The sequence below is a fragment of the Lagopus muta genome, chromosome Z (genome assembly GCF_023343835.1).
Source record: "Lagopus muta isolate bLagMut1 chromosome Z, bLagMut1 primary, whole genome shotgun sequence".
Classification (NCBI taxonomy): Eukaryota; Metazoa; Chordata; class Aves; order Galliformes; family Phasianidae; genus Lagopus; species Lagopus muta.
In genome coordinates, this window is record NC_064472.1 from 64,084,518 (window position 1) to 64,097,421 (window position 12,904).

Here is a 12,904-nt window from a genome sequence, read left to right on the forward strand (position 1 = left end):
CAACTGCCTTTTTGACAAATTTCCTATGTTTTGTTGAAGATCACTACTGACTCTTTCATTTAAATTTTATTGACACAGATTCAAATAATGTTTCTCTAATTGGCCTTACAAACTGTAAAATCAGCTCTTGAAGATGAAATCAATCACAAACTACAGTGTATTTTCAATCCTCATTTCTCTCACATTTTGAATGTAAAGAACAGTTCTCCAGATATTTTGCTAATGCAGTTCTCTCTCTTTTAACCTATACCTAATAAACATAGCAAATTTTACTGGAATCTGGAAAGAAGATGAAAATGATATCTGTCATAAATTATGCAAGACCTCAGCAGGTCTAGAGGGCTGAGGCACAACAGTCATAATCAGTGACAAAATTAAAATGGAAACACCGGGATCTCAGCTGAAGCAATCTCAGGGTCCTGAAGCAGCTGCAGAAGGGCGGAGGCTTCCAGAGGGCATGAGTGAGTGAGGCTACTTTCACCAAAGTGATGAGGATCTGAATACGGAAAAGATCTGAAGGATTCTTGAGCAAATCTATAATTCCATAAAGAAGCCACTAAAAGACATGGCAAACCTCTGTAACATTACAAATGAAGGAATGAAATCCCTTTATAAGAAGATGGTAGGTCTGACGCATGGAAAGTTATGAGCTGCAGGAAAATGTTTTCAGCTGTGGTCGGAAGAGTTAGGTGCGCTGCCTGATTCTGTCCGAGAGGACTTTACCAAATCAATCCACACTTGTTTCTGTACTCAACTGAGGGAATGCCAGAAGTATTTCTTCCCCTATTTTTCCCCTATTCTGCAGAAACAGTGTTAGAAAAATTGTTAAAAATGCAAAATTTGCATTTTCTGACCAACAACCACAACAAAACTACTTCTGCCCAGCTCCAGTCTTCTCCCTTTTCTTTTGCCTGCAGTATTTCTTTCAGCTCACCATTTGGTTGGGACAGAGGAAAAGTAAACATCAGTACTAAACAGATGTTTCTCAGTAAATGCATGCCTTGTTTTTATATCTGGAAATTAATGTACAACGGAAAGACAGTATAAAATTTGTTCTCAAAAACAGAGGTTGATAGACAAAAAAGCAGTAATTCTCCACGTCTTGAAAAATATTACATATAGACTTAATACCATTTTATGTTAACCCAAAGAAGGCTGTTCAGTAGAAACAGAAATAAACTGTATCTCCCAAGATGGACACCAGTGCCTGTATCTAAAAGGGAAGAACATAAAACACTGTTATCTAATCTAACAGTGGCAGTTCCCCCCAGCCTTATAGTATCTGTATAGTATCTATACCCTAACAGAAATGGACTATCTGCTGCTGGCAATCAGTATGCTGAAAGTGCTGCACACAAACATATGGAGACACCAGAAGGCTCAAGCCCTGCTTGTAAGTAGCAGGAGATACATAGTCTGCCCTCGGGGCTTTCACATTAGTATCTCTGTATTTTGTCAGAAATTTTTATATAATCTAAGGGAGGGAAAGTAGGTCGAACAATGCTGGGGAGGAAATACCTGTAAGCAATACCAACCAAAAAGGTCTGACCCAGCTCTGTCTAGGATTGTCAGATTCATTTTTCTTATGACCCAGCTCTGTCTAGGATTGTCACATTCGTTTTCTGTATTCCCTGGAAACAAACTGTAATCCAACAGGTTGCACTGCAGGATGTCTGTGGGGCGCTCTCTGAGAAAACTGCTAGCATCTAGCTTATCTGAAATATTACCAGTTTACATGGTAATTACATTCTCTCTATATATGAATGATATAGAACAGTATTACAGGGGAAAACACCACCAAATGAATGTGTCTTGTTTCTTTCACCTGGTGTTGTTCTAGCTATGGTTAGTGAGATGCTACCATACTCTTTGTTAAGCAGTAAATGGCTCCTTACTTTCCGTGTCACATGCAATCTCACACATAAGTTCTCTCTTAGCGTGCGCTTGTTCCTACCTGTGTATGCTTACAAAATAGAAACAAGTGCTGTGCTTTCAGCTGTGGATGTTCCTTGTGGCACAAACATGAAGAAGTTAGTCAAATCAAAGAGCATTTTGCCAGCACATTTACTTGTAAAGTCCTACAAAAGCTGCAGCCTACAGCAGAAAATAAGTGTGCATTCAAATGGTTACAAACACATGCTAAAATAATATGCAGAATTGCGGTTGTATTTATTAGAGATAGGCATTGATTTCTGCATGCAAGCTAAATATCTCCATCAGCAAGAAGGGATACGGGTTGCTTTCCTCCGTTACTCTAAGAGGAATGACTGTAGTGACCAACTCTTGATAAGCAATGGCTTCCCCCACTGCAGATGATTCAGTTCCTAGTTACTTGGAGGCACCTGTAGGAATTCACGGGCATTTATTTCCAGAAGAAACATTTCAACACCTAAACCTGTGTATTCTGTATATTGTATCTACCATTAAATTTTAAGGCTAAAATATTGTGAATTATGTTTTATTCATCATGTGCACAGCATTTCTGAATTGTTCTGTATCCTCCAGGAAGATACTGATTGAGAAATAGAAGGGGATTATAGTATCTATTCTCCAATAACATTTAGTCTCACTAAGCTGCAGCTTAACCTTAACAAGGACATTGCATCAGCTTTCTAGCCTATTCAGTCACTATGTCCACCTCACTCAGCTCTGGCAGAGAGTTTCAGACTGGCAGCTTTTCTGAGAGCAAGGTGCCAGGCAGCTCAGATACTGAAGGGCACAGACAGTTTGAGGCAACTCATACATACTTGGACTTCCTTCCAGATATTTTGCATCCCTATCAGACTAAGTCACTTTGTAATTGCTAGTTCTGCTACAATCGATTAGCCTTACAGTGAGGCTACCAGAGGTAGCCAACTCCAGCCAGGATGAAGGCAGGATATACACCCAGAGCACACCAATGCACCATATGCAGTTATAAACATGGCCGGTCAAACAGATTAACATAGACACACTGAACTCTCACACAAACATCCTGCTCCTCCCTCTTTGACCAAGATCAAGCCCCACTGGTGGGAAAGATACCTATGTACAGGTGTGTGGCACGCACCCCTCCAGCAGCTGGGATCAGACCCTCAGTAGGCCCAGTAGCTGCCTCTGGATCCCAGTCTCTCCATTGGCATGCACCATGGTACGCGAATCCCTGAGGCCAAAGTCCCACAGCAAAATGCTCTTCCCTTGCATCCTATAATGCACCCCAACCTTATGGGCTGCAGCCTCCTCACCCAAAAGGTTCTTTGGAGTTAACTTGTCACCAAACCCAGATGCTGGGGGTTAGTTTCTCCTGGGAGGGGTCTGGACGAGATGTCTCCTCCTCTGAGACCATCACTGGGTTCCCAGCTGCCAGTGGGCTGCCATACCACCTGGGCATGTGGCAATGGGCAGTGATGGGTTGGGGCAGCCAAGCCTGGGTAGTATTGGGCTTGCTTCTCTCATCCTTGTTCTCTCTTTGAGCTACACTTTGGTTGTGTATGTGAGCTCTTATCTATCAGGTTTACTCAAAGCCTGAGTGTTCAACGGTCTGAAGCCTCGTTAAAAAAGGGAAAACAGATCGTTTATTTCCTGAATGTCAAAATCTTTATAATTGAAGAAGGAATTTAAAATAAAATAACAAGTAATATTAAGCATAGTTGTTCGCTTTGTTGCTCTAAATTCTGAAGTCTTTGATGCAGGAATGATTTTACATTGTAATTCTCCCCAAACTGGGGGAAAAAATGAAAAGGTCAAAGGAAAACATTACAATTGGAACAGCAAGTTGCCTCTGTTGTTTTCAGCTGTGGGAAACTGAACACAACACAGAAAAGAATGGAAGCCAAAAACAATACTTGGAGATATACTTTAGAAATATACTAATTTTGAAATAACAGATTTCAAAACAAACTCAGGAAAAAAAAGCACTAAAAATGTGAAATATCTAAGTGAAAATGTTGCATATTGCTATATACTAAGAGCTGCTATTCAAGATGTTATAAAAAATTGATTTTTTAAATTACAATTATTTACATATATTGAAAATATTCCCACAGATACTTTCTAACTTTAAACCTTTGTCCTTCCCTGAAAATAATCTCTCTCTACTCTCTCACTGTTTGTTTTTCTAAAGTAAGAATGAGACCAAAATATCGGTGAATGAAGAAATTTGAATAATATTATGGAAATCACCAAGCCTTCTGACATTTACAAAAGAAGTGTAGAGAACAGTAAAAATGTTTTTCATTTATTTCAGCAGGCTTTGGATAGAATCACAGATAAAACTACTGCAGTGAATTTAGTACAAATTCTAAGACAGATATAAACAGTTATTTCCAACTGATCTCTGGAAAGAGAAAAGAATAAAAATGAAAACAAAGCATGCAGGTTTAAGGTGAGAATAAAGATTAGGTAGTAATTGGTGAATTAATATCTTCTCTTTCAGAGAATCTGAGTAAACTAAATTGTATTCATGTAGAGCTAAGTCTCTGCTGGTGGACTGTGTTGGCATATAAAATATTTACTATAGAGCTTTGTAAAAAGCACAAAAATTATAGGGTGCCATCGTGATGTATATGGGAATTATGATCTCACACTACTCCTGACTCCTGACTGCAGCACAAAAATACTTTTATTTAAAAAAAAAAAAAAACAAAAAACAAAAAACAGAAAACAAACCACCACCGCCGACAACAACAACAAAAAACCCCACAGCTCTGGATAGGACTTTGTCCTGCATATGGACTAAATAATCCTCTCTTCACAGTCAGCCCTCATCCTTGGTCAATTGTTTGGATTCCCAGTAGAGCTAAATGAGAATTAGCTATGTTGTTCACAAGATATATTGCCGCTTGTCTCCCCTCCCAAAATTGCTAGGAGATTTCCATGAGTCTGATGTGTATCAAATTCTGTTTGGGAGACAACACAGTTTCCTTTGTCACTAGTGTGATTATTGTGCTGAACTGTCATCATTCTAGACATAAACTGCAGGACTGTGCCAATGTTTATCAATATCCTGGGAATGTGTAACAAAGGTCTGAAAACCCCACATTGTAGAGGTGCATTGTAAATATCTCAGCCTAGTTAAATATGTCAGCTAGAACACCAAGAAATGGGAGTGAGGCTTAAAAGCCACTGCAGGGAAAAAAAAAAAAAAAAAAAGTTATAGTACCACAGAATCTCAAATAGAGATTCACAGCAAATAAAAAAAAAAAAATAAATGGGAAAAGGGAATACAATTTCTGTTGAGCTAAAGACAGGAATCACAATCCTGGAGACTCAGGATGGGAGAAAATATTACTGCAAGTAGTACATCTTATCAGGTTTTTGAAGTATGTGGATCAATAGATACATCCTCTAATATATGAATTAGCAGAATTTTGAAGTTATAATGTACTTACACATATGTGCATTATTGTCATATGCATTATTCAGAGTTATGGGTTTCAAACAAGTTCCAAGCAGACAGCTGAATGCTAGGAACTTTATGACTCATTTTTTTCCCTTTATGGACACTAATACCAGTTTGAAATAATTTGGCAATAGAGCTCACCATATACTGCCATCAGATCTTGAAGTATTCTCACAAGCAGGACTGAACACTGGCAAGGTTGAAATTTGAAAATAGCTGTTGATCTTATTTTGTGTAATTCACAACACATCATTCCTGGATGTGTGTTGCTGTGTATTTTGTTCCTGATGACACTAGAATGTGCTGATGTGTAACATGCAATAGTTATTTGAAAATCAGTCTTCAACTTTGACTCCCCCAAAAATTGCCCAGCCCAAGATGTGACAGACACAGTGATTATCTCACTCAGCACTAGGCTGGCTCTGGGTGGGTGGGATGCCAGTCATGGCAGTGACTCACTGTATTTATGTTCTGGCCACGGAAGGAATCACTGCACTGACACAACAATGGGAAACAGATGAGGGAGCTTTTCCTAATCTGGATTTTACAGCTTGGAGTAAAAATGAACCCAGAAAGCCAAAGCACTTTTTGTAAGTCTTACGCAAAAGGCTGCATCTGATTCACATCACCAAGGGAGCTGTTTCTCTGAAAAATGACCTGACTGCAGCCAGCACTGCCTCATTGCTCTCTGCTCCACATGGATAGACAGTCTCAATCCCAAGTGTTCAATGCATGCTGTCATCTGTCTCCTCTAAGGCCATATCATGACGGTGATGAACAAATGGAACAAGCTGAACAAAATATCCTCCACATCAACAGTTCTTTTGAAAGGCCTGGGTATCCAGATATCCAGATAGGTACCTGATTAAATGATAATTCCTATACTTAGCTACTGATGCCTTGGGTCCTCCTATTTATTGAGATGCCTTGGCTCTTTTTAATTACTGTGATGTATTTTGAAAGAAAATCTAGAGAGGCTTAAATACAATTTATGCTCTCCATGCAGATATTTTCAGAAAAGATTCTATAAAAGAGTCTACATTAAGTGGGTGTCAAAAAAGATTATCACATCATAAAACTCATTTCTGAGCTCAGCTTCAGAGACAAAAAACATCCCTGTGAGATGCTTTAAAGCATAGACTTGGAAGTGTCCTTCGATGCAAAACACAGTTCATCAACTGCAGGTCACTTGTGTTTCTGGATATCCTAAAATTAATCTAAATGAAATTTTTTTTAAGTCAAAAATTTCTCTGTCTTCTATCTGGGGCAGCTGTGATAGGCATCTATGCAAGAAAGGTGGCTAAAAAAATTATCACAAATTAGGCATAGTTTCACGTATCCAACATGGTAATTGATATCCATGCATTTTAGCTGCATTCCTAACGACACATTTATCACTTGGGAGAGCCATTCATGTCTCAGCTGTGCTTAATGTAGGTGTATTTTCTAAAGCAAACAGTTAGGAAGGGAGGAAGGAAGGGAGGAAGGGAGAGATGTGAGGGTGTCTTTGTCTCACAAATTTAAAAAGCACACAGCAGAGCAACATCTAAAGGCAATCTTGAAAAGGAGACAAATACTGCAGCTACTCTCCCTCCAAATCCACATTGTCTTACATTGTATTGCAAATATGAGCAGCAACAGGGAAGGATGATTTCAGAGAGAAAGTGTATTTACAAGAAAAACTACCTCTGCTTACCAGAAATTTGTAAATGTAATGTCATCAATGAATTCTGAAAAACCACCATGCAGAGTATCACTTAGAGCTGCAGCAGTCAGTGAGAAATTCTGGTTACTCAGGGTTCAGCAACATCAGGATGCAACAGCAGCCACTGTAATACTAAAGGCAGTGGTGGAAAATAAGGAATCAGCGTGACCAAATTCCAGAAGCCTGGGAGAAAAAATATCTTGTCAAATACAAGAAGAAGCGCTTACATGAATTGATAACAAATTTAATCAGACTCTAATGGTCCTACATTGAATCTAAGACTGCTACCATAGAACAAAGTTCTGCTCTACCTGCCTGTCAGCTGTGTCATGCTTTTCTTCCTTGGGGCAAATGTCACTGTAAATGCAGTGATGTTTCTGCAACAGAGCAAAGGGAGCAGAGGCCATATTTACATTGATCTATGATCCATTGAGGAACAAGGGTTCTTAGGGATGCAGTGTCCCTTCCCCATGCTCCATATCATCAGATCTCAGATGGTACTTTCATAATACACATTATGGAACATTTATATTGCCACTATATCAAAGGCATAATATCTGTGTCATGTTTGCTACTGAACGATGAGGATTACAAGAAAAGAAAGGCAGGTTCAGCACAAAATACAACTTCTGTAGGCTAATGTAGATGGCTTTTCTTTCAGCTTCTTAAATTTAATCAACTTCTTAGTGATATTGTACCCTGAAATTCATAAAAGAAGTCCTGAAAATAAGTGGCTGGATAAACAGTTGGATGGATGGATGGATGGATGGATGGATGGATGGATGGATGGATGGATGGATGGATACATACGCAGGTATGGATAGCTTGTCTCATCTCTAGCTTACTATTTTTCTAGCACTCTTGATGACAGAGGAATCCCACAAAACTGTAGTATTTTATATAACGAAATTTCTGTCAAAATGCAGAAAGAAGGAAGAAAAAATTAAAAGCTCTGTTTTTTATGCTATTAACAGGAACAATTCCATTGATTTCATTCTTCTACATAAGCTGAAAATCTGGTTTTAAGGACTAGTGAGAGATTAAAAAAAAAAGAGAGAGAGGGAAAAATAAAAGAAAAAGGAAAAAAAGGAAGAAGAAAAAAATTGTGTGTATGTCTTTATGTATGTAGAGGCACAGTATGAAAAACTGATGTGGTCAGAAAACTGTTGCCAGAGTTTCCAAGTGAGGTTACAGTTGCCAAGTATCTGAGGATATAAAACATAGTTTTTGTGTTTGTGGAAGGAGCAGTCAAAGTGTTACCCTGGAAACTAATGTTCATTTAATCTGTATTTTGTATTTGATTTATAACATTTACAAAGCTCAAACAAGGTAATATACAATCTAACCTGTTCCAGGTTTTCTGTCTCCCAGGTCCAAGTGTTGAAGTGTGTGGATAAGGACTGGAAACTGATAATCCAGACTGATAATCTCCATGCAGGATGTTTCAAGTAGTCAAGATAATGTGTGTTGTAATATTTACTGTCTGGAAAAGAAAAGGAAGTTGAATAAGTATCAAGACAGAAAGATAAGTGATTTTGAGAAAAGCTTAGTAAGCTTGTAAAGGAAGAAACTGGTATGTGTTCATGCCACATGCTATAAAGAAGCAAAATGCTAACCTCACAACTTGATGTCTCCAACAGGTAATGCTGCTTGATGCTGCAAAGAGGACGCAGTCATGAAGGAAAATCCTCAGTGCCAGCTAAGACAGTGTCCTGAGTTGTGGGGCTGCCTAGTCTGTTCCTTACAGTACCGTTTGTCTGCTGCAGGCATACTTGTCACAGTCAGGGTTATAGCAGAAAACAGTGTTTTAGTGGTCTCAATGACATTTTAGCTCTACTTGAAGTCAGTAGTTAAGGTGCTCCCAGCTACAAGGCACCCTATCAGGTTAACGCTCACCTTCAAACTATAAACCATCTCTAAATCATTTGTAAAATACAACTTTAAAAATCCTCAAATTGTTGGACTGCCTTTAGTGTTCTGACTGCCATGTAAGTGATACTGAAAAAAATGCCCTGGAATCCAGCTGATGGAAAGAATATAAATACATCATGGCGTTTCTGCCAACAGAAGTTATGTACCCTTTCCAACAAATTAGATTGTCCAACTCTGAAATAGCAAAGCACAACCACACTGTCATCATTTTTTTCTCTTAATGTAGAAATCATGAAGAATCAGCAGGTTTTTTCTGTAGAAGGTATTTGAAATTGCAAATGCTCATTAGATTTAAATCAATGGCATTTATCATTTTCATCAATATCTCAAATTGTTTTGTAGATATAACTCATTTCCTGCTATGTTCATTAGTATTAGTTGTTAGACTGCCCAAAGTTTATTCCTGTTGATGCTTTTGCCTTAGTCAGGTTAATTTTTTGTAATTCCACCTTTGATGTTTTATTGTAATTTAATTGTCTACTGTACTTTTCTTTTGATAAATCTGTCCCCCCATATATCTACCAGCCTTATAACGGCAAAGAAAATTGCTACATACTTACAATAACAGGGTAGGAAAATAAAACATTTTGAACCCTACTTCTTAATAAATGGCTCTGTGAAGCAGTACAGCCAGTAAAGTTTAGAGGTGCAATACGAAGCAAGTCATAACATAAACTGCATTTCACAACGCTCTGCCTTACTGTAAACACTTGATTATGTGCAGCCCCTACAGTACAACAGTGTCATTGCAGCTTGTGAATTCAGCCTGAGAATTTGAAATCCTGCATTATAAATTAAGATTTGATACTTAATTACATGACTACTCCTTAGGTTTTCCACAAGATCATTTTCTCCTTCAGTAGACATGTTTGGAAGCTAAATAAAGCTTCAGAAAAAATACAGCTCAGGAAACTTTAGAGAGCATTTACTTTCTCCTGCACGGGTTTTTATTCAGTAATAGTAAAATTGGATATGTTTTTGGTTTTTTTTTTAAAGAAAAATGCTGATAAAAATTCATCTCAGTGCTCGTGCTCAAGATATCATAACAAATACTGCACACAGTCACTATTACCAGAAGTGGAGAGAGCTGGAGGCAGTTGTTGATTGCCATACATTCCTGGGCAGATTTTGGGTGGGAAGTGGCATCTTACCAGTAGAGTTTACAGGTATTTTTGACAAGTCTGTGTACACAGTCTGAGTGTAGATGGAAATTAGTTTTTAAGAATGGTGGTTATGTGTATTTCTAAGCTACTGAAAACTAAGTTTTATAATAGAAAGTACATTGTAAACTTAATAACTGGTAGAGATGTTAGCACAATGGTAATCCTAGTGGAGTCCTAAGTCAGAACAGATGTCCAGAAAGGCCTTGTGCAAATAAACAGCTCTCTTTCTCCTCCTCTCTCTCTCTGTATATATACTGAACATTCAAAGCTGTCCTGTTTTAATGAAGAAGAGAGAAGGTAAAATAAGACATTACACACAAGTTCATTTAGTCTGAAGTTTTTTTGTAAGCACAACAAGAGAGATGTGTTATTTCACTTACATTATTCAGTAGTAAAAGCTATATATTTTCTAGTTTCATCAACCTATTGTGAAATTTTCTGTGTGCATGCAATTCAGGTTCTTTTACACAAGAATGAGCCATGCTCTGTCTGAATCATTTATTCTTCTAAATCATATGGACTAGAGTTTAAAAATCATTCCCATGGATTCAAGCCTATGGAGGAAAAACTTTCATTTCACAGTTAGGTGTTACAGTCCTGAAAAGCTCATGGGCAGGAATATAGCTTGCTACCAGCACTGTCCATGCAGACTTGACTTGAAAGTTGCCATTAGTTTATATATCAAATGCAGAATAGGATGGTGGGACAGCCTGCTTCACCACAAGCCTCTCGTGGCCTGCAGGGAGCTTCTGCTCCACACTTGAAGCACCTCCTGCACTGAGCTCGATGCGTGCAGGGCTGCTTCTCTCCCATTGCTCACCTGTCTCCCAGCTGTTGTGCAGCCTTTTTTCCACCTTTCCTAGTATTGGTTATCACAGCAGTGCCACCAGCATCACCAGTGGGCTAGAACTAGCTGTGTTCAGCATGGGTCAGCTGCTGGAGTCTTCTCACTGTGAATACCTGGCCACAGGCAGGCATTATGCCACTTGTGCTTTTCCTCCCTTTTTTGCTTCGTGAATACAATAAACCACTGGTAACACTGGCAGGAGATTGTTCATGGTCATTTAAATAAATTTAAGCCAGCTGATCATTTTGCATTATGTGCGGTTCAACAGACAATAGCTTAAAAAGGGAGAAAAAGGATAAAAAAAAAGTCTTCCTATTGTCTATAAACTGAATGGTACATTCCCTCCTAAATTTTGTATTCATGTTTTCTACACAGATATCTCCATGGTAACAGTTTTGTTAGCTTATAGGTTATAGATATGAAACAGGCATGGTCTGGAAGATAGTCTGGAAGTTTACATACCAAGGATTCCAACTATTATTCATATGAGAAGAATATAAGAATTTTCCATGAGATTTAAGGAGTAAAGTATCATCCTCTCAGTCTCTATTTTTGTGAAGAAGCTTCTGTTGATATTTTTCTTGTCACGTGTGGGAGGCCACCACAGCATCTAGCACAATCTCTGTATATGCCTTGGCTGTGGGAAAACCATGAATGTAAATCTGCACTATGCTCACTATTCAGTGAACGATTCTGAGCAGCAGAAGTTGGCACTGCAACTGAAATAAGTCACCCTATTTTCTTTTGCCCTCATCCACATCCACTGCTCCCACTTTGCTTCTGACACAAATGTTTCTTCAGTAAAATGTATGCAGTGAGTTGAATTCAAGAATTCATCCACCTGAAATGTTGTTGTTTTGTTGTTTTGTTTTTTTTTTTAAACCACAAGATAGTTTTTATTTCTAACAGTTTCCTTCATATGAGCATGTATTGAAAACGCAGTGTAAGTCTGCTGTATTTCATTGGAGAATTAACTGCTGATAAAGTTTCTACAGTGAAGAATTCAATAATACATTATGCAAAATGAGGACAACTGAGGTCTGCACATTGCTCTGCATTCTTTCAAAGTGAATTGCAAGTTTTGTGAATCCACTTTGCACAGACTTCTTTAACCTGTGCTTTCTTTCTGTTTGCCTATTTGAAGAAACACTACATTTGTAATTCCTGGAAGTAATGTGTGTGTTTCTGTATCACAGTTTGCCAAACAGAGGCTGGCCTGTCACACATTCCACTTTTTATGCACCTCACAAGTAGTTCTGCTTGAGCAACTGTCTGCAGAAAAATGCGCCTTTCTCAGCAACTGTGTGTACCAGGCGCAGTAAGTGGCATGAATGTCACAAATGACAAAAATACTTTGTTGCTCCTTCCTATTCCCATTAGTCTTGCAAAGTTGCACACAGCTGAAGCAGAATACAAAAGCTCCAGTGTTTTTCCCTACACTGTCAAGATAATTTTTCTCCCCCTTTCCTATCAGTGATGCCTTCACAGTGCAGGTAAAGAAAAGGTTTCTCTGGCTGTCATTGAGATCATCATTTGACTTCCAAGACTTCTGCCAATAGCAGCAAGAGGCAGACAAATCTTGGATGGGTGTTAAGAAGGCATTTCTAGGGGCAACAACAACAAAAATTGCCACTTGTTTTTCACTTGTAAAAGAGAATGCTTTATATGATGTCCGAGCGTGACTACTTCACAGGTTCTTATGTTGCTGATTTTGTTGTGTTATTGCTGCTATTACGGACTTTATTATTATTAATTAACATGGCAGATCTGTGGTTTAGTAAGAATTCTTCCCAACAATGAATAAAGGCTTGATATAGGGATTGAAATATGAATGAACAGTAAAAATTGCAGTAAGTATGAAAATGTTTACTATACCT